Here is a 22,753-nt window from a genome sequence, read left to right on the forward strand (position 1 = left end):
TTCTTCGTTGGTCATACAGTCTACTTCAGGAGGATATACGGTTATATCAATATGGTCCTGATAATCTGACACCGCATTATAGAATGCGTCACTGTTTATTATTTCTTCTGTTTCTTCGTTAGTGATGTATCTATCTCGTCTGAAGGCCATTGTAACCTATATAAAATGAGAGAATAATACATTAGCACAAACTACAGAAAAGGGAATGTATAAAGACCTCTGTCCATCTGGAACTGTTTTATTTACTAATGGGTAACATAAAAGAGAGGTCGTTACTTACCTATGTAAGAAAATCTGCTAAGATTCCCATGTTCTAAAAAGACAAGATATCAGCAGTAGCAGAGCGTCATATTCGAACGTGTAGCAATACAAACCACAGAAATGATAACACAAAGTCTCAGTTTCCTATTTCGAGTAAAGCAAACTTTATAACACTGGGAAACAATGAATATAACTCCAATTGCACTAACAATGCAAGTAGTTTAAAAGACACATTGTTGACTATAAATAATCACAAAAAGGTCTTTGCCACATATTTTAAATATTACTGAATTGTCGGTAAAGTGAATACCTGTAATAACGAAATACGTTCCTAAGTATTCAATAATCAATTAATGGTAGGATTTATTGCTTTCAGTTTCCTGTAAGCATACATTTCTTACAAAAATGACATAGAAGAGTAATAACTGCAAATTAACAATTTATTGTATATTGATACATAAATATGTGCTCTGTCCTCAAAATAGGACACTGGTACTTAATGGGTTAAGGGCTCCGTTTGTTGCCTACTCATGCAGCATGAATACTGGAAAATTTTTTATATTTGCTTTTAAATTACATGCATTGTTGATTGCTTTTACATACAAGAAAATGATAATTTTAGACACCTCTTAACCTCTCTGAATGCTTGTGACTCAGACACATATCTTCAAGTGTCAATAGTGTTCGTAGGCGTAAGTCAAACACCGATAGTGAATTAACATACTAATAACAGTAATAACACGTGGAAAGCTCCAACACTAATCAATAAAACCAGAAAAATATTGATACTCTTATGTGTTGTAGAGGTTGCACTTTACTTGAAGAGCATAAACTATGTTGTTGTTGTCGTTGTGGTCTTCAGTCCAGAGACTGGTTTGATGTAGCTCTCCATGCTACTCTCTCCTGTGCAAGCTGCTTCATCTCCCAGTACCTACTGCAACCTACATCCTTCTGAATCTGCTTAGTGTATTCATCTCTTGGTCTCCCTCTACGATTTTACCCTCCACACTGCCCTCCAATACTAAATTGGTGATCCCTTGACGTCTCAGAACATGTCCTACCAACAGATCCCTTCTTCTGGTCAAGTTGTGCCACAAACTTCTCTTCTCCCCAACCCTATGTAAGGTGTCAGGCAAATCCAACACCTTCCATGAAAACCCTGACATGATAAGCAAATCCAGTAGTATGTCATATAGGTCCGAATAAATCGTGACAGTTCATTAACCAAAGTAATACGAGTAACGAGTGAGCAAATGGAGTACCACAGACTAACACAAGAATGCCTAAATGTATGTCGTACCTTCCCACCGATAGACCGACACAGTTCCGAGGAGAGAAACGAGAACAGAAGACGAGAGCAGAACTGTGTTAAGCTAGAAGGCCATACGATAAGGGACGGACTGGACACCCACGTCGCCAGCTATCCCCTAGGTCTCACCATCTGCACGTTTTGCGTGAGACTTTTTCGCGTCTCTGTTACGTCAAGGGCCACCCCCAGCTCATGTTAAAAGCTAGAGCCCTCCAGAAAAACAGTATAGATCTTACGATAACACAAAAAGGGCCACTACCACCCGCAAGTTTTAGCATGAGCCTTTTCGTGTGCCTGTTACAATAGGACCATTCCAAAGCCCATGTTAAAAGATAGAGCCCTCCAGAAGAACAGTATAGATCTTACGATAACGCTAAAAGGACCACACCAGCTGCAGGTTTTAGCTTGAGAGTTTTTCGCGTCTCTGTTACGTTGCAAACTTTAAAAACATTGCCCCACCACGAAAATTATAACGTTTCTCATGGGATAGACAGAATTTCTGTAGGCGGAGCTTAAGGTTAACATTGAGACCCTGACTGGTCAGATGAAAACACAGCCAGATAGTTTTTTTAAACCAACTTCGGTAAATTGTAGTAAGGAGGAGTTAAGGGAGATGCTTCCGAGATGGCGAGGAGAGCGGAGCTGTGCTGCCCGCCGCTGCCCTGACGGTGCCTTAACACCGACAAGGTAATGAAAGCTCGCGATGCCGCATTTTTGAGCGCATAAGGCTTCACTCAGAATTGCAGAAGTCTCATCTGTTATACCCCATTTTTGCGTAATACTAGTGTTGATCGTTAATTAAAACTTATGGTGTTCACCTTTGCCACTTGAAGAACAGATCTGAAACGCGATGATTTTTCTTTTATATAGTTATTGAGAAGCCACATCAGCCACTGTAATTTACGACAAGTTAGATAAGTAATTAAAGATAAATGAGGGTCACTGTAGACCATTTTGATAGTTTTTTCTTTTGTGGAAATTAAATTTAACCTAGATTATAGATGTGATATGGCGTAGGTCATCCTTCGATCCATTGTAGAACTTGGAAACCCATTCAGGGAATATTCGTTCACATTTTTGTTGAACGCAGTTGGTTTTTACCATCCTGTATTAAAACATTTCCTTTTATCAATAGTGCAATTTATAAACGATGTTTTGTGAGTAGAATAAAATTTCCAATGGTAAACTTAACTGCTTTTTCGACGTTATTTTACCAGGTAACTAAAAATAGTAAAGCCTTGAACCCTTTCCACTATATTTAGATTCTTTTACAGGGAGTGCAGTGGAGCAGACACTGAGATCATTTAGTATTTGGTTATATCATCGCTAACCGCACTGAACTCTTCTGAATTCTACATGTCATGTGTGGTCTGGCGTCTACTTACCAGCAACAGGTCCCACGTTCAAACTAGTCAATTCCCTAAAAAACACGCACAGAGCGTCGTTGCGAGAAAGTGGTAGAGAGATACGATATAGGACAAACAGACACCACTGTGAATGTTTAGACCTATTCAACATTTCCTCATTAGTTATTTGATCTACCCATCTAATCTTCAGCATTCTTCTGTAGCACCACATTTCGAAAGCTTCTATTCTCTTCTTGTCCAAACTATTCATCGTCCACTTTTCACTTGCATACTGTACATGGCTACACTCCATACAAATACTTTCAGAAATGACTTCCTGACACTTAAATCTATATACGATGTTAACAAATTTCTCCTCTTCAAAAACGCTTTCCTTGCCATTGCCAGTCTACATTTTATATCCACTCGACTTCGACCATCATCAGTTATTATGCTCCTCAAATAGCAAAACTCCTTTACTACTTTAAGTGCCTCATTTCCTAATCTAATTCCCTCAGCATCACCCGATTTAATTTGACTACATTCCATTATCCTCGTTTTGCTTTTGTTGATGTGCATCTTATATCCTCCTTTCAAGACACTGTGCATTCCATTCAGCTGCTCTGCCAAGTTCTTTGCTGTCTCTGACAGAATTACAATGTCATTGGTGAACCTCCAAGTTTTTAATTCTTCTCCATGGATTTTAATACCTACTCCAAATTTTTCTTTTGTTTCCTTTACCGCTTGCTCAATATACAGATTGAATAACATCGGGGAGAGGCTACAACCCTGTCTTACTCCCTTCCCAACCACTGCTTCTCTTTCATGTCCCTCGACTCTTATAACTGCCATCTGGTTTCTGTACAATTTGTAAATAGCTTTTCACTCCCTGTATTTTACCCCTGCCACCTTTAGAATTTGAAAGAGATTATTCCAGTCAACATTGTCAAAAGCTTTCTCTAAGTCTACAAATGCTAGAAACGTAGGTTTGCCTTTCCTTAATCTTTCTTTTAGGATAAGTCGTAAGGTCAGTACTGCCTCACGTGTTTCTGTATTTCTACGAGATCCAAATTGATCTTCCCCAGGACTGCTTCTACCAGTTTTTCCATTCGTCTGTAAAGAATTCGCGTTAGTATTATGCAGCTGTGACTTATTAAACTGATAGTTCGGTAATTTTCACATCTGTCAATACCTGCTTTCTTTGGGATTGGAATTATCATATTCTTCTGGAAGTCTGAGGGTATTTCACCTGTCTCATACATCTTGCCCACCAGATGGTAGTGTTTGGTCAGGACTGGCTTCCCAAGGCCGTCAGTAGTTTTAGTGGAATGTTGTCTACTTCGGGGCCTTGTTTCGATTTAGGTCTTTCAGTGCTCTGTCAAACTCTTCACGCAGTATCGTATCTCCCATTTCATCTTCATCTACATCCTCTTCCACTTCCAAAATATTGTCCTGAAGTGTATCACCCTGGTATAGACCCTCTATATACTCCTTCCACCTTTCTGCTTTCCCTTCTTTACTTAGAACTGGGTTTCCATCTGAGCTCTGGATGTTCATACAAGTGGTTCTCTTATCTCAAAAGGTCTCTTTAATTTTCCTGTAGGCAGTATCTATCTTACCCCTAGTGAGGTAAGCCTCTAGACCCTTACATTTGTCCTCTTGCCATCCCTGCTTAACCATTTTGCATTGCTGTCGATCTCATTTTTGAGACGTTTGTATTCCTTTTTGCCTGCTTCATTTACTGCATTTTTATATTTTCTCCTTTCATCAATTAAATTCAGTATTTCTTCTGTTCCCCAAGGATTTCTAGTAGCCCTCGTCTTTTTACCTACTTGATCCTCCGCTGCCTTCACTACTGCATCCCTCAGAGCTACCCATTCTTCTTCTGCTGTATTTCTTTCCCACATTCCTGTCAATTGTTCCCTTATGCTCTCCCTGTACAACCACTGGTTCTTTCAGTTTGTCCAGGTCACATCTCCTTGAATTTCCACCTTTTTGCAGTTTCTTCAGTTTTAATCTGCAGGTCATAACCAATAGATTGTGGTCGGAGTCCATATCTACCTCTGGAAATGTCTTACAATTTAAAACCTGGTTCCTAAATCTCTGTCTTACCATTATATTTTCTGTCTGGTACCTTTTAGTATCTCCAGGGTTCTTCCATGCATACAACCTTCTTTCATGGCTCTTAAACCAAGTGTTAGCTATGACTAAGTTGTGCTCTGTGAGGCGGCTTCCTCTTTCATTTCTTAGCCCCAATCCATATTCACCTACTATGTTTCCTTCTCTCCCGTTTCCTATACTCGAATTCCAGTCGCCCATGGCTATTAAATTTTCGTCTCCCTTCAGTATCAGAATAATTTATTTTATTTCATCATACATTTCTTCAATTTCTTCGTCATCTGCAGAGCTTGTCGGCATATAAACTTGTACTACTGTAGCAGGTGTGTGCTTCGTATCTATCTTGGCCACAATAATGCGTACACTATGCTGTTTGTAGTAGCTTACCCGCATTCCAATTTTCCTATTCACTATTAAACCCACTCCTGAATTACCCCTATTTGATTTTGTGTTTATAACCCTGTATTCACCTGACCAAAAGTCTTGTTCCTCCTGCCACCGAACGTCACTAATTCCCACTATATCTAACCTTAACCTATCTATTTCCCTTTTTAAATTTTCTAACCTACCTGCCCGATTAAGGGATCTGACATTCCACGCTCCGATCCGTAAAACGCCAGTTTTCTTTCTCCTGATAACGACATCCTCTTGAGAAGTCCCCACCCGGAGATCCGAATGGGGGACTATTTTACCTCCGGAATATTTTACCCAAGAGGGCGCTATCATCATTTAATCATACAGTAAAGCTGCATGCCCTCGGGAAATATTACGACCGTAGTTTCCCTTTGCTTTCAGCCGTTCGCAGTACCAACATAGCAAGGTCGTATTGGTTATTGTTACATGGCCAAATCAGTCAATCATCCAGACTGTTCCCCTTGCAACTACTGAAAATGCTGCTGCCCCTCTTCAGGAACCACACGTTTGTCTGGCCTCTCAAGAGATACCCCTCCGTTGTGGTTCTACCTACGGTACGGCTATCTGTATCGCTGAGGCACGCAAGCATACCCACCAACGCAAGTTTCATGGTTCATGGTTCATATACTATAACAAAAGCATTAGTACACAGTAATAAACAATCTTTTGAGAAAAGAACAGTGAGTAATGACGTAATATACTTCCAGCACAATCCCTGACAATATCTCTTCACTTTCACCTAGACGTTCTTAGCAGCACCCGTTAGCCGTGAACTGTAAGATACAAATGGTGCTTATCTGTTGAGTTATTAAAGTCCTTATTAAGGCATTTTTGTTTCATAAATCAGAAAGTAAGAAGCTAAAATGTTGTTTGCTACTAAGTATTTTTGCCATACATGCTGTGTGTAACACGCCTGGGAGGACAAATGGGTGGGGTACCTTACATGGTTGTCCTTCCTGCTTTTATTGACCGTACACCCTGTCCACACCGCGTACCTGATAATCCCGAGGCGTTAGTATTGTTCTGCTCCACACTGCTGCTGGATTCGATGAAATTATCTATCGAAATATGCAAGCGGTTTCCGGGGAGCCACTCAACGCTAAAACACAACATTGTTCTACTTCTGGTGTGAACAACTATATTCTGAGACGATAAAAGAAAATCGCAGATTGCACTGTTTACATTCTAATTCATAAGTGTTACCCCAATTAATGGTTGACTAAGAGTCCACAATATCACTCAGACGAGCGTACGCGTAACCGACACGACGTGGGTGGTGGTTGGTGATGCGGAGGCCGAATGATCGCAGGAAACTTTTTACGCTGGTTACACATACACAGATATTTGGTAGCAGTACTCCTTGACACTAGTAATGATATAGCACTGTTCATTTCAACACTTGTACGAACTTGGGCGTAACCGTCGCGTTGCGGCTGTTTGATTATGATGCGGAACGCGATGATCGAACGCAGGTTCTCACGCTCGCTAGAAGACAATGGCACTTAAATGCTGTCGTTTGTGGTAAACAGTATTGCTGATTCAAATTAGTTCGTTCTTGGAGACCGAACACGGTGAGGATGATTCGTGAACGGTGCGACGCGCTACGAGAGGATACACAAATACGTTATTAATGGCACCGCTCATTTTTCATTATATCATTACCCACTTTCCTCTGAATCACGTTCATATTCCATCACTTTAATAGAACTTTAGCAACACTTCATCTTCCATACTAACAATGCCTCTCACATGCAAAGCTACCCACAACACAACATAACATAACAGTTACGTGTCCCATGCTCGACTCGACAGACGGGGCTGCACGAAAAGATACTCCACAACAGAGCCAGTGATATGACAATACGCTCACAAGTGTATTACAAGAATTGCTATTTTTATTTAAAATTTAATACTGACATCAATTCCTGGTTTGTTGTCAATTATCGGGAGCCATAGTATATTCAATATAGGCAGGAACTATTAGCTCATTCCACTAAAGATTATACAGCAGCTAACGGCGTTTATAAAAATGACTGCCACATGGCCACACATGCACATCATACCGAGACATGGAGAAGCCAGGCACATTAGGAGATTCACCTGCAGGTTAGGAGGGACTGAACAAGTGATGACAACTTAGATATTAAATTCACTAAACTGGGACCTCTAATTTCAATTCTAAGTGCTACGCAGTGGTTAAACGTTTTCGTACTATACTGTGTAAACGATATGTTTATGTACACCATCCATTGCTCGAAAAACTTTTTCCGATGGTCTTTGAGAGCTTCTGGATAACGAAAATTCTAAACAAAAATCTCAATGCCGTTAATATCAGACTGTAAATAATTCATAAGGAGGGCTTAAAATATATTGATTACGTGCCAGTAGTTACTTCCAAATACAAATTCATTTTAGCACCATGCTTTCTGATGTAATAGTCATATATCCCTCAATGTTTACTCAAACTGGCCTATACCGATATTTACGTTCACTGACACACTAAGTACTTCTGCTGAATAAGCGGTACCCACTCTCCTTGCCAAACTCCAAACCTGTGAAGTCAGTACGTTCAGAGGCATTGATGTTCGTCGTATTTCCCAATTAAAATATTCCGTAAGCTTACCTAACCTGCCCAACTAACTCCTTTAAACTAATGTCTGAAGTTGCAAAACTGATGTAACTGCACTGCCAAATTCTGTGTAGGCTGTTGTGTTCTAGACTGACTGAGTAACCCCCCTTGCAGTGAGCTCAATGACCACCAACCACGTTAGAACTCTTGTGCACATCACACAAGTGACCATAAAAGATATTTCGATAAATATTGACTTATTATGAGGGTTAAAATAATTACACAATATCAAAACCTTGTTATTTACCCTCAACCGATTGAAATCAAAAAAATTCTCAAGATCTACTGAGAGCTACACTTTACAAATTTTACTGTTGACCTGTCTCTGTAGACGTATTGTTGAAGTGCATGTCATATTTCACTTATGTCAGCATCACCCCTTCCTTATCTTCAATGTGATTCGAGGAATCACTACATCCTGCCACTTTTGGAGGTCAAGGAGGGAAGGGCATCCACACCTCCACCTCCTGAGATGAGATTAGGTTAGATTAGATTCAGTTTTCGCTCCACAGACCAAAAACCGAGGTGATTCTCGTGGGCATGGAAAATGTCAAAAATTATAACACAAGTAACACATAAATATAAAACATTTGAATGTAATACTTACTATCCTGATCATATCTCAGGAGATTGTCGATATAGGTGAATACATTGCGCTAAACTGCAACAGCTAATATTTATAGAATTAACATGCAGTCGGAATGAATCATTTTCATGCACAAAATCTTGACTGTTGTGACCAAGTGCTGTCGAAACTGAAATCTAACACATTTTTACTTAATCTGCCTTAACGATCTCTGTTAAGATATTCATCTGTCGAGTAGAAGGAGTAGTCAATCAAAAAGTCTTTCAAACTCTTTTTAAACTGCGCATTATCTGAAACCAAATTATTAACAGTTGCTGGCAATTTATTGAATATGTGTGTTCCTGAATATTGGACCCCTTTTTCGATGAAGGTAAGTGATCTTAGGTCTTTATGTAGATTGTTCTTATTCTTAGTGCTGAAAATATGTGTGGGGCTATTGGTTGGAAATAGAGAGATATTATTTGCAACAAATTTATTAAGCAGTAAATATTATAAGATGCAGTGGCTAGTATACAAAGTTCCTTGAGCAGGTTTCTACATAATGTTGTCGATTTTACACAACAAATGATTCTAACCACACGCTTTTGCACCCTAAAAGCTTTTGCTTTGTTTAACGAGTTATCCAGGAATGTGACCCCATATGACATAATAGAATGAAAGTAAGCTAAGTATGAAAGAATTTTTTATATTTTTACTATCTCATACATCTGTGTACTGCATATAGTAGGTTTTCTCAAAGTTTAATGACAGTGAATTATCTTTAAACCATTTGTTAATGCCAGTCAAAATTTGATTAGCAGCTATCTCTAAATCTGTACTTTTTACTTGTTGCAGTGTTTGTATAATCTGCAAACTAAACAAACTTAGCATCTGACAATGTAACAGACGAGAGGTCCTTAATATACACAAGGAAAAATAAATGGATCCAAAATGGAACCATGAGGAACACCACATGTAATTAAGTTCCAATCAGATTAAAACTGAGTGCTTACTACACAAGTATTTTGCAGTAACACCTTTTGTTTCCTGTTAGATAAGACTCAACAATTTTGCAGCATTGCAATTGACAATTTCAATAATGCAGATTCTTCACAAATAACCCCTCACTCCAAGCTCCCCTTCTGTGCACAAGTTCAGCTTCCTACCCTATTGGCATTTTTTTTTTGTAAAAAAGGTGATTGCATATGCAGAATCATTATCTGTGCACAATGAAGTACCACAAGCAGCAGCCATCATCTGGAATGGAGAAGTATAGTATCAGTATTTATTACTTCCGCCCATTTCTGATTATTAATATTACTGTTAAGTGCTTATGCTTCGTTGTATTCAGTTTCATTTTCTTAAACTTTTATTGACGCACAGCAGCAGCTGCAGCTCACAGGATTTTCGGCATTAGTAGACACTAGTGTAGCACGAACAATTAGCTTCGACGATTACCTGATCCAGTGCTGAACGAGCCCTCTTAGTATCAGCCCATAAGAGATTTGCACGACACTTCAGACCTGGTGCCGTTCGACTGTGCAGTAGGACAAGCACTGCGGCAAAGTCCCACAAGAGCTCTCTCATTCGCTAACACATACAATATAACCCTCAGTGGTTCAAAACGTGTGAATATGGGTTTGTCACCCGACAGTGACTTTAAAGCAGTTATAGAGGTACAAAACGCACAACATGACAGTGGTAAAGTACAGTACTCATGGTATGAGTGGGACTATCTGTGCAGTGTGTTGGAATTGGACATGCTGCGTCAGTTGTGCAACGACGCTGGTATCAGTGGTCACGAGAACATTCTCACAGCAGTAGACTAGGTTCAGGATGCCTAAGCAGCTGAGACACCCGCCAGAATCATCATATTGTAAGGTCAGCAGTGGTGGATCGTACACCTACCACAGCAGAGATAAGTGGGCATGAGAGCCAAGGCGAACTGTTGCGAACCATCAAAGGATAACTTGTTAAATGAAATGGCGTGCTTTTGGCTTTAGCGACGAAAGCAGATTCCTTCTTCATGCAAGTGACGCCCGCTTGTAAGTTCGGCGAAGACCCAGTTAGCGCTGTCTCGTAGAGTGCATTCGTCTAAGAAACACTGGCACTCTCGTTCAATTTTGGTTATTCTGAGGGGAAAGGAATCATCGCTCAGTACGTCCAGAATGTCGATAGACCCATTTTTCTGCCGTTCTTGCAAAAGGATGGTGATATGCTACTTCAATAGAAAAATGCACGCCCACACACTGCCTATAAAACTCAACGTGCTTTACAAGACATACAGAAATTTCCCTGGTCAGCAGGACCTCGAAAATTGTCTCATCGAGCGCGTGTGGGATATGATGGGACGACAAGTGACTGTTGCAACTTGCTAACAAATAACTCTTACAGAAATGCGGACTAAGGTCTAGGAGGGTTGGCTTAACGTAACCCAGGACAATATTCTCCATTTGTACCATCGACTGGATGCCACAGGTAAGAGTTACTTGGCCGTCCGTGGAGGCTACACCACATACACTTTGTGCCAATACTTATTAACTCAGAATCGCTTGTGCTGTTGATCTGAGATTTCACAGTGAATTCGAAAGTAAAATTTTATGTACCGACTTGACTGAAAATCCTAAGAAGTTCTGGTGTTACGTTAAATCAGTAAGTGGCTCGAAACAGCATATCCAGACACTAGGGGATGATGGCACTGAAACAGAGGATGACACGAGTAAAACTGATACACTAAACACCTTTTTCCAAAGCCGTTTCACAGAGGAAGACCGCACTGCAGTTCCTTCTCTAAATCCTCGCACAAACGAAAAAATGGCTGACATCGAAATAAGTGTCCAAGGAACAGAAAAGCAACTGAAATCACTCAACAGAGGAAAGTCCACTGGATCTGACGGTATACCAATTCGATTCTACACAAGGTACGCGAAAGAACTTGCCGCCTTCTAACAGCCGTGTACCGCAAGTCTCTAGAGGAAGGGAAGGTTCCAAATGATTGGAAACGAGCACAGCTAGTCCCAGTCTTCAAGAAGGGTCGTCTAGCAGATGCGCAAAACTATAGACCTATATGTGTGGCGTCGATCTGTTGTAGAATTTAGAACATGTTTTTTGCTCGAGTACCATGTCGTTTTTGGAGACCCAGTATCGTTTCTGTAGGAAACGTGGATTCCGGAAACAGCGATCGTGTCAGACCCAACTCGCTTTATTTGTTCATGAGACCCAGAAAATATTAGATACAGGCTCCCAGGTAAGTGCTATTTTCCTAGAATTCCGGAAGGCGTTCGATACAGTTCCGCACTGTCGCCGGATAAAGTGAGAGCCTACGGAATATAAGACCATCTGTGTGGCTAGATTGAAGCGTTTTTAGCAAACAGAACACAGCATGTTGTTATCAATGGAGAGACGTCTACAGACGTTAAAGTAACCTCTGGCGTGCCACAAGGGACTGTTATGGGACCATTGCTTTTCACAATATATATAAATGACCTAGTAGGTAGTGTCGGAAGTTCCATGCGGCTTTTCGCGGATGATGCTGTAGTATACAGAGAAGTTGCAGCATTAGAAAATTCTAGCGAAATGCAGGAAGATCTTCAGTGGATAGGCACATGGTGTAGGGAGTGGCAACTGACCTTTAACATAGACAAATGTAATGTATTGCGAATACATAGAAAGAAGGATACTTTATTGTATGATTATATGATAGCGGAACAAACAATGGTACCAGTTGCTTCTGTAAAATATCTGGGAGTATGCGTGCGGAACGATTTGAAATGGGATGATCATATAAAATTTATTGTTGGTAAGTCGGGTACCAGGTTGAGATTCATTGGGAGAGTCCTTAGAAAATGTAGTCCGTCAACAAAGAAGGTGGCTTACAAAACACTTGTTCGACCTGTACTTGAGTATTGATCATGAGTGTGGGATCCGTACCAGATCGGGTTGACGGAGGAGATAGAGAAGATCCAAAGAAGAGTGGCGCGTTTCGTCACAGGGTTATTTGGTAACCGTGATAGCGTTACGGAAATGTTTAGCAAACTCAAGTGGCAGACTCTGCAAGAGAGTCGCTCTGCATCGCGGTGTAGCTTGCTCGCCAGTTTTCGAGAGGAGCGTTTCTGGACGAGGTAGCGAATATACTGCTTCCCCCTACTCATACCTCCCGATGAGATCACGAATGTAAAATTAGAGAGATTCGAGCGCGCACGGAGGCTTTCAGACAGTCGTTCTTCCCGCGAACCATACGCGACTGTAACAGAAAAGGGAGGTAATGACCGTGGCACGTAAAGTGCCGGTGCCGTCCGCCACACACCGTTGGGTGGCTTGCGGAGTATAAAGGTAGATGTAGATATAGAAAATGTAATTATTTCCTGTACTCCTTATGCACTGTTGCAGCAATAGATGCTGACTGAACTGGAAACCTGTAAAGGGATGCAATAATTTTTCCCAGCAGTGTACTTTTATGAGAATCTCTCAGGTATCTGTTTTACGAAGTATTTCGCTGCCGTTATATCTCAATTGAATTAATGACATTCTGAAAAAAAATATAAAAAGATAAGTCTTCTGCACTCTACCGATGTTCATTTACGAAAACTTACTAATCCACAAAGCTATTTTTCGACATTTCTTGGACAGAATTTATTTTTTCGATGAATCCAGCAACAATTGTCCACCAAACACTTGATCCGTTCCTTTTCCTACTTTCCACAGCAGGTGCTCAACCATTCTCTTGTAGTGTTAATTTAGATCACCCTTTATATTCTTGCATCTTCACTTTTGTGTCATTTGATACTTCCGCAATATGCAGCACAAGCTTAAGAGTGTCCCTGGACCCATCCCCAGGGTGTTTCGGCCTCTCGGACTTCTTTATTAGCATTTATCTCATGCTTTCGACTTTATTTCACATTGTTCAGAGGTTCAAATAGCTCTAAGCACTCTGGGACTTAACGTCTGAGGTCATCAGTCCGCTAGGCTTAGAACTACTTGAACCTAATTAACCTAAGGGCATCACACACATCCATCCGAGGCTGGATTCGAACCTGCGACCGTAGCAGCATCGATGTTCCGGACTGAAGCACGTAGAACTTCGCCACAGCTGTCGTCTTCACTTTGTTATTTTGCATGTCAGAGACAGCAAGTAACGCATCATTTCATCTAAAATAGTTTACTCTGTCCTTCCTGACACTAAACTTAGAGCCACAGCCATAACAGACTTCCATATCCATTTTCCAATTGCAGATCACTCTGTTGCTACTATTTCTTTCTCATGACACCATTCCCTCTATTACTATGCAGATACACAAATTTAACTATCTGCACAGACCATAAAATAATTATAAATTCAATTTCCCTTGGTGCAATTAGTTTCACACATAACATAGATACAATGTTACCACAAAGCAATACAAAAAATACGAAGCTTATTTATTCCAAAGTATATTTCAGGAAAAAATGATAGTGCTCTGCTCAGAAATTATTACGTTCTTGCCTTTCGTCCCCGCCTCCGTTCAGTCGTAATTAATAATATTAAAATTAATAATCAAATTAAGGACACAGCTCTTATCATTGGATTGATCTACTTAATAATGACGCATACAATAAACAAATCAGTAAATGCATTACCATCATCAGTTAGTTTACTGAATTTCTAAACAATTGGCCTCATTCTTAAGTATAAGTCATAAGTCTTCAACTGACCGAACGAATAACTATTTTCAGGTGTAGGTAAGACGAGTACTGCAAAGTTCATACACAAAATAATGGCAACTGATATCTTTAAATATCCCTATGATGAAAATTTATATCTCGATGTATACTACATTTTATGATCCAATTAGCATCAGGTTAAAAATAAAAAACATGGACAAGCTCCATTACGTTTTGGTAACTGCAAAAATTCATCTGCCAATCCAGTCACGTATTAACATCATTATCTCTTAGTTACAAGAGAGACAGAACAATGGTAAAAATTGTTACACACGATAGCGAAGCTCAAGAAAAAACAAAAATGGAGACAGTACAGCATCGCTGATACTTCCGTCATTGTCAAGCACATGATTCACGAAGAATGTGAATCCTCCTCTGCCACCAATCTGTTGGCACAATTATGTAATCTAGTGTTTTTACACTGAACTCTTTCTTAGATTAGAGAAAAAAATAGTGGCATCATTATTTTGATCCATCTGCGTTTCTTCCAACTCCAGCTTGTGTCCAGTGACAATCTCTTACCGCCAACTGATTTTGCTGCTCATCGTCGTTTGCTGGAAACTTTTGTTTATTGACTATATTCACTCCTTCAGCGACAGCACAGTCCCCTACTTAATTTAAATGAAAAGTTGTAGCAGTTGCGAATATTGATAACTGTCAGCTGTATAACGGAATGATTGTGCAAATGTATGCCGGACAGGGTCTCGAGGCCGGATTTTGCGCTTATTGCGATCGGTCGCCTTATTATGAGGCTATCCGAACACGACTTACGACAAGACGGAAACTGCCGTACGTCTCCCACCAAGCGTTTAAAACCTGTATTCGTACGTCCATTATGTATATTTCCGTAATGGGGAAATATTTTTTAAATTCCTGGGCTAAGAGGACAGAGCGGATTAGATTATGGAAGGGGGCCAGAATGATTTCATGTCAGTTGCACCCAACATACAAACTTTATTTATCAACACACAGTATTGCAAAACCTTAATCAGCCCCCTTTGATCAACTTTAGATCGGCTGAAGGCCACATTCTAAATCCAAGACAAGAGGCTAAGCAAAATTCAAGTACAAGATTCTTCTGGAGGTTTCACTCAAGAATAATTTCTAATTCTTCAATGGAATTGTCTGAAGGTTTTAGCAATTTAATTTTAATTGAACTAGGCAGGAGGTCGCATATTAAGCAATAAGAGAAGTATCACCCAAGAGGTACAAGGACTTATCTTAAAAAAATTTCATATAAAATAAAGAATAACAAACTCATGCCTTAAGGAGGGTACGACGTCAAACGGGCCGACTTGGAGCAGGAGAGGCACCATATGTCATTTTAACTTCAACTGTTTATACTCTTAGAAATAAATTCGTAAGACTTTGTCAGCATGACTAGGAAGGATTCCGGATTCACACACATAGCAGTGGAAGTTCAAAAGACTAACAAAATGAATTTTTTTCAAATGAAATTTCATAATTTTTTCGCTTACTATTGGCTACATTTGTTGCTACAGGTACATTTTTCTTCACAAGTAAGAGAGATTCTTTGATGTATTTTGCACAGCATACAAACCATACTTACAGGTGTATGAAACTATAGAATTTTCCGAATCTATTATAACTGTGGTAAAAATTGAGATAACTAACCACAAAATATGATTATTATCTAAACATAAAGAGTAAAACTTAACAGCTTATTCATTTTTTTCATAAATTAATTACATTTCAGTCACCTGTAAGTATGGTTTGTATGCTGTGCAAAATGCATCGAACAATCTTATTTACAAACAGAAGTGTACCTATAGCAACCAATGAAGCCAATAGTAAGTGAAAAAAATTAAATTTCACATGTAAAAAAATATTTGGTTATGTTTTTGAACTTCCGCTGCTACGAGTGTGAATCCTGAATCGTTCCTGGTCATGCTGCGAAAGTTTTATGAATTTACTTGTAAAAATATATACAGTGGGAATTAAAATGTCTTGTGGTGCCTCTCCTGCTCCAAGTCGGCCCATTAAGGGCAAGACAGAATGGTTGAAATGGCTCTGAGCACTATGGATCTTAACTTCTAAAGTCATCAGTCCCCTAGAACTTAGAACTACTTAAAACTAACTAACCTAAGGACATCACACACATCCATGCCCGAGGTAGGATTCGAACCTGTGACTGTAGCGGTCACGCGGTTCCAGACTGTAGCGTCTAGAACCGCTCGGCCACCCAGGCCGCTGGCAAGACAAGGGCATTAATTTAAGAAATATTAATACTCAGCTGAAGGCCATACATCAACACAATAATCTAACGGCTTAAGGCCTTAAAAGGTTTGATGTAAAATTCGGCGAAAGCCCCATATAAGGAACAACGAAGTCATATCTAAACGGCAAGACAAGGCTGTGTGGTAGATACGACAGCTTGGCTGTGTAAGTGGAAGGGTAGCCCACAACAGTCAGATAACAGTATTCACAATTACAACAACCCAAGCTTTAATGATCTTCCAGCAATAAAGGCTCTTAACAAATCTCAAAGCAAGGAAAAACTTGGTTACAAACATATGATAACTTTCAACCAGTGAATAACCCCAATAAAGAATTACCAATAAATATAACGTAGATAAAGAACTGCTTCACAAGAATGCTTAAATTAATTACAAATCATGAAAACTAATTTAAAAATTTTGTGTTAAGCTTCAACAGGTGAATAACCCCAATAAAGGATTATCATTTAAATAAAACGTAGGTACGAAAATGTCTTACCAAAATGCTTGAATTGTGTAAAATCATAAAAAGCTGAGTTACAACTTTCCTCACAAACTACTAAGGAATTTACAGCAAATAAGCAAGTTTGATCTGTTTAACCAAAAGGTAACTGCCAAGTCCAAGCGACCGAAGCCACTCAGAGCGGACGACCGCCCAAACGCTGGTCATCAACCGACATCGTCACGGCCCAGTGGCCACCATGCTAAAACCGACTAACGTCTCGGTAAGCGACCGGCGGCAACACAGGTGTGACAGTGACAAAGTCGGCGTACGCCTTACGAAACGCGGCACAACCTGAAGCGGGAGCAGGCACAGCTGACTAGCGGCCATACAACCGCGAGCAAACAAGTCTCACGTCGCCCGTACTAACGCGGGAAATGATAGCAAGCGACAACACGCCACGCACAAAAATAGCAACCGTGCCTACCCCTCGACCACAGAATGTGCCCTGTCTCCTTGTCTATGGTAATACAATTTATAGCACACAAAAAGCGAATTAATAATGGCATTAGTTCAACACAAGATCAGTTAACAGTTAGGTTAAAAAAAATGGTTCAAATGGATCTGAGCACTATGGGACTCAACTGCTGTGGTCATCAGTCCCCTACAACTTAGAACTACTTAAACCTAACTAACCTAAGGACATCACACACATACATGCCCGAGGAAGGATTCGAATCTGCGACCGTAGCAGCATCGCTGTTCCGGACTGAAGCACGTAGAACTTCTTGGCCACAGCTGCCGTTTTAACTTTGTTATTTTGAATGTCAGAGACAGCAAGTAACGCATCATTTCATCTAAAATAATTTACTCTGTCCTTTTGACACTAAACTTACAGCCACAGCCATAACAGACTTCCATATTCATTTTCCAATTGCAGATTGCTACTATTTCTTTCTCATGACACCATTCCCTCTATTACTATGCAGATACACAAATTTAACTACCTGAACAGACCATAAAATAATTATAAATTCAATTTCCCTTGATACAATTAGTTTCACACATAACATAGATACAATGTTACCACAAAGCAATACAAAAAATACGAAGCTTATTTATTCCAAACTATATTTCACGAAAAATGATAGTATTCTGCTCAGAAATTATTACGTTCTTGCCTTTCGTCCCCGCCTCCATTCAGTCGTAATTAATAATATTAAAATTAACAATCAAATTAAGGACACAGCTCTTATCATTGGATTGATCTACTTAATAATGACACATACAATAAACAAATCAGTAAATTCATTACCATCATCAGTTAGTTTAATGAATTTCTAAACAATTGGCCTCATTCTTAACTTACTGACTATGTGTAAGTCATAAGTCTCCAACTGACCGAACGAATAACTATTTTCAGGTGTAAGTAAGACGAGTACTGCAAAGTGCATACACAAAATAATGGCAACTGAGATCTTGAAATATCCCTATGAAGAAAATTTATGTCTCGATGTATACTACATTTTATGATCCAATTAGCATCAGGTTAAATATAAAAAAAAAACATGGACAACCTCCATTACGTATTGGTAACTGCAAAATTCATCTGCCAATCCAGTCACGTATTACATCACTATCTCTTAGTTACAAGAGAGACAGAACAATGGCAAAAAACAATTATTACACAGGATAGCGAAGCTCAAGAAAAAACAAAAATGGAGACAGTACAGCATCGCTGATACTTCCGTCATTGACAAGCACTTGATTCACGAAGAATGTGAATCCTCCTCTGCCACCAATCCGTTGGCAGAATTATATAATCAAGTGTTTTTACACTGAACTCTTTCTTAGATTAGAGAAAAAAATAGTGGCATCATTATTTTGATCCATCTGCGTTTCTTCCAACTCCAGCTTCTGTCCAGTGACAATCTCCTACTACCAACTGATTTTGCTGCTCATCGTCGTTTGCTGGAAAGTTGTTTATTGACTATATTCACTCCTTCAGCGTAGCAGTCGCACGGTTTCGGACTGCGCGTCTAGAACCGCGAGACCACTGCGGCCGGCAACAGTTAGGTCCAGTAAAGATTTACCAACGGATCTTCCTTCAAATCAACTTCCGGACCACAGACGGAAATTAGTAAACTTGGCATAAGTTTTCACCAGACCGATAAACAAGAAATCAAATTAAACAGTTGCCAAAAATACTGTCACGATACGCAAGCCCTTCAAGACCTTGCTATCTTACAGTTATTAACGGCGAAACTTACACAAATGAATGACTAGAAATTCACCATTGAAAGCAAAAAAACAACACACCACAAAGGTTAAATTAATTAATTTGCAGACGAGCAGGTCACTGAAAGCTCAGTTCGACCAGCTTAGGACTAAACTCACTCGGCAGCAATACATTTGTGTGCGTGATAACTAGGTTGCCCAAACAGGACTCTAAAATCCAAAACAAGAGGTCACACGTTAGCTGTCTTGTTCTTTGATACTAGGCACCACCGGGCTAAGACAATCGCGACGAAAAATAAAATCTCTAAAATTACAGCTGCGTGCAGCGAAACAAATGAGTCAGGGTGAATGAAGGTAAAGCACAAGCCACTGTTCCAGCCGGAGCGTAACCTTTTCAATGCACATACGGACAGAACAACACGCGTGGGCATTAAGGGAGCAGCAGATGAGTACCAAGCAAACTATACTGCGCCAAAATACGACCCACGTCACGTCCACAAACCGGAGCATTGCTCCCGGAGCTGCTGTCTGCTCGCCGGCCTGCCGCAACTCTCTGGCCCCTGAAAGCGATGCTCACAGCCGTCTTGCTCAACGCTCCCTTCTCGGTAGTGCACAGCTCTTCTCTTGTTGCCTCAGAGTGCGGCCGCAATGTCCTTTCTCCCCTGCTGTCCGCCGCAGACTCCCGTACTCGCACTCACTCCCTCGTTAGGACCCGCTCCGGCAGGAGGCGCTCGCGATCGCACATAGTGCCAACCTCAACCACAGGAGTAATCGATAGCTTCTTGCGCCAGAGAGCCGCGGCACGGCTGAAAGGTCGCTAATTCAGGATATATAAAAACTCTGCTGAAGGCCACACATCATCCAAATAACAAACAGGGATGTTACTACGATAACAGACACGGAACGGCGCTCAGAAGTTGCCAAGGGTCGGCCTGGATATGTAACACTAACGCCCGGTAAGGCGAGAGAGGCAGCCTCACCAACAATCTCTAAACCGGTGAACCAACCAACTACCTGATTTCGGTCACCAGACGAAAAACACAAACCAAAATGCCAGTGAGGCGAAGAGATAAGTAACACTCGTCTTCAAATATTGATTTGTTAAGCACAATAACTACTGACATACATGAACATCGCAACGGCTGTGGAACTACACGCCGTGGTGGACAGCTTCAGCACTGCTAGAAAACACTCAATCGCTGCTCTGTCGCAGCCGACGAACTGGCTACTGCAGCATGCAGACAGCATTACAGAATTTACATCACTGCACAGTCGAACTGACACAGAGTACACAGTGTTGCACGAAACACTGCCACAAGAAACTGAAAGAGTCGTAAAATACATCACTGATGAACAACTAGAACAAATCACCGGAAGACATACACACAAACCAGAAGGACAGTCGTTGACGAAACACAAGTCGTCTGACCAGACGACCGACCAACAACGAACCAAGGTCGTTGGCACTCGAACCATGTGTGTCCGCTGTCCGTCGGGAACTGGGAGGCACGGCGATCCGGGCACACTGGCTCGGACCCAGTCGTGCAGAGGTAACTCTTGCCCATTGGCCACGATGTCTGCGCACAAGAAGGAACCAAGCCACGTCCAGCAAGGCGACCCAGTGACGAGTCCCATAAACGGTCAAAAGACCAAACATTCTTCACCCGAAGAGGATACAAACTAACGACTGACCAAAGGTCGATCCCGTTGCCGTCTCCGCCCGTCGGGCAGTTCATTCTGTGTCGCGAGCGGTCGGCGAGTACTGGCTGTCCGCGCCTCCCTAGCGCTCCGTCCCCGACTGCTGCCACGTCCCGACAGCACTTCTGCTTCATTCCAACTGCAACCGCCCCAGATTCGATCTCTCTCCACGACACACCACGACCGGAAGTAATAGTTGTCCAGCAAAGATAATACGACAGGGCAAATATTGATACGCGCTGGTGCCGCCACTCACGTGCAAGCAAGTCAGTAATTCAGTGACACCAGGAATTAAAATTTAGAATGAATAGGCGGGCGTACGGTCAAACAAGATGTTTCATAATAGATGGCACGAACATGAGCTAAGCACCGTTCAATACTACTTGCCCAGTGCTGTCGATAAATGCGATATCGTATTTATCGGCCAACCTGGATCTCTCTACCGCGGTTATAGGTACATGGTTGACGATATATGGATGTTTAGCTCTGACCGTCAGTCATGCTCGGATAGCGTAGTGATAAGGTGACCGCACGCAATAAGCGAAAAATCTGGCTTCCAGTCCCGGTTCGGCATAAATTTTCACTGTCGTAATTTTGTTACATAGCTGACAGTTGTCAATATTTGCGAATGCGAATACGATCCATATATTTCATTGCAGCTGTAGTCTTTCTTAGTGCCAGTTCCTTCTGACTTGGATGCATATCCGAAGGAACATTCCATCGTAATTCGGAATAACACAGGCACAGCTCTATTGTATCCTGCTTGGTTGCCCATCCTAACTTCTTCCAGATCATTTTCCAACTGTGTTCAATCATCACTTGACTCACTTCTCTCAGGCCTCCCTTTTGTTACTTACCACTGTGCTTCTGTGTAGTACTTAAGACCATTAAGTAATCTATTTACCTCTTCTAAACACTGATTATACATCGTCTCATAACAGGAAGTATCTGCACTGGTACTAAGAGCATTTATATGGTAACTAATATTCATCTCATCTAGATTTCTAGTATTTACGTCTTTATTCACTGTAAATATTGTCCTACAGGTCACCCCTCTCATTAAACTGACCACTTCTGTCAACTTCGTACAACCTGTGTATCTTTTCTATTTTCATCAACTAATTTAGGGGCTTGAACATTCTTCTAACTAAAACTTCTTTCTTCTTTACCTCCCCCCCCCCCTTGATAATACTGTATCGAAGTGGTCAGAATTTATGTTTATTCCCATTGTTTCAAATATAGCTATTATTTAACTGAATTGGCTTGCTGTTACACATTGATCATCTGTATCACGTCATTGGTCCTGCATTAGTTCGGTCTCTTATAGTTGGCCAGTGATTTCCTCACCACCACTACAGTAAAATGGTCTATTTGTGCCCCTCCAGGATCTCTTCCATCTTCTTCGTATCCTCCTTGTATCTGCTTTTGCCGTCCATACAACATTTTCGTGGTTTTGATTAATATATCATTCCATTCAGTACTAACATGAAACATTCTTACGCCACCTCGATTCCTACCATCTGTTTCCACCATTTATCACTATCCCCAACACCGACAGTCAATTTTGTATGGATAGTAGTTAGTAAAAATTCCTTTTCTACACAGGTGTTCATAATATAGTTTCGTCCTTCTATAAACCTCAGTACTATAGCAGTTTGTTAAAACTCCTTTTCACACTGGTGTTCATAACATAACTTCGTCTTTATGTAAACCTCAGTACTATTAGGATGTACGTCTACAAACTCATTATACGGTTCCATCTGTCTATTCTGTAACCAACAGTTTAGCAAAACCTT

The sequence above is a fragment of the Schistocerca gregaria genome, chromosome 3 (genome assembly GCF_023897955.1).
Source record: "Schistocerca gregaria isolate iqSchGreg1 chromosome 3, iqSchGreg1.2, whole genome shotgun sequence".
In the NCBI taxonomy this organism is placed as follows: Eukaryota; Metazoa; Arthropoda; class Insecta; order Orthoptera; family Acrididae; genus Schistocerca; species Schistocerca gregaria.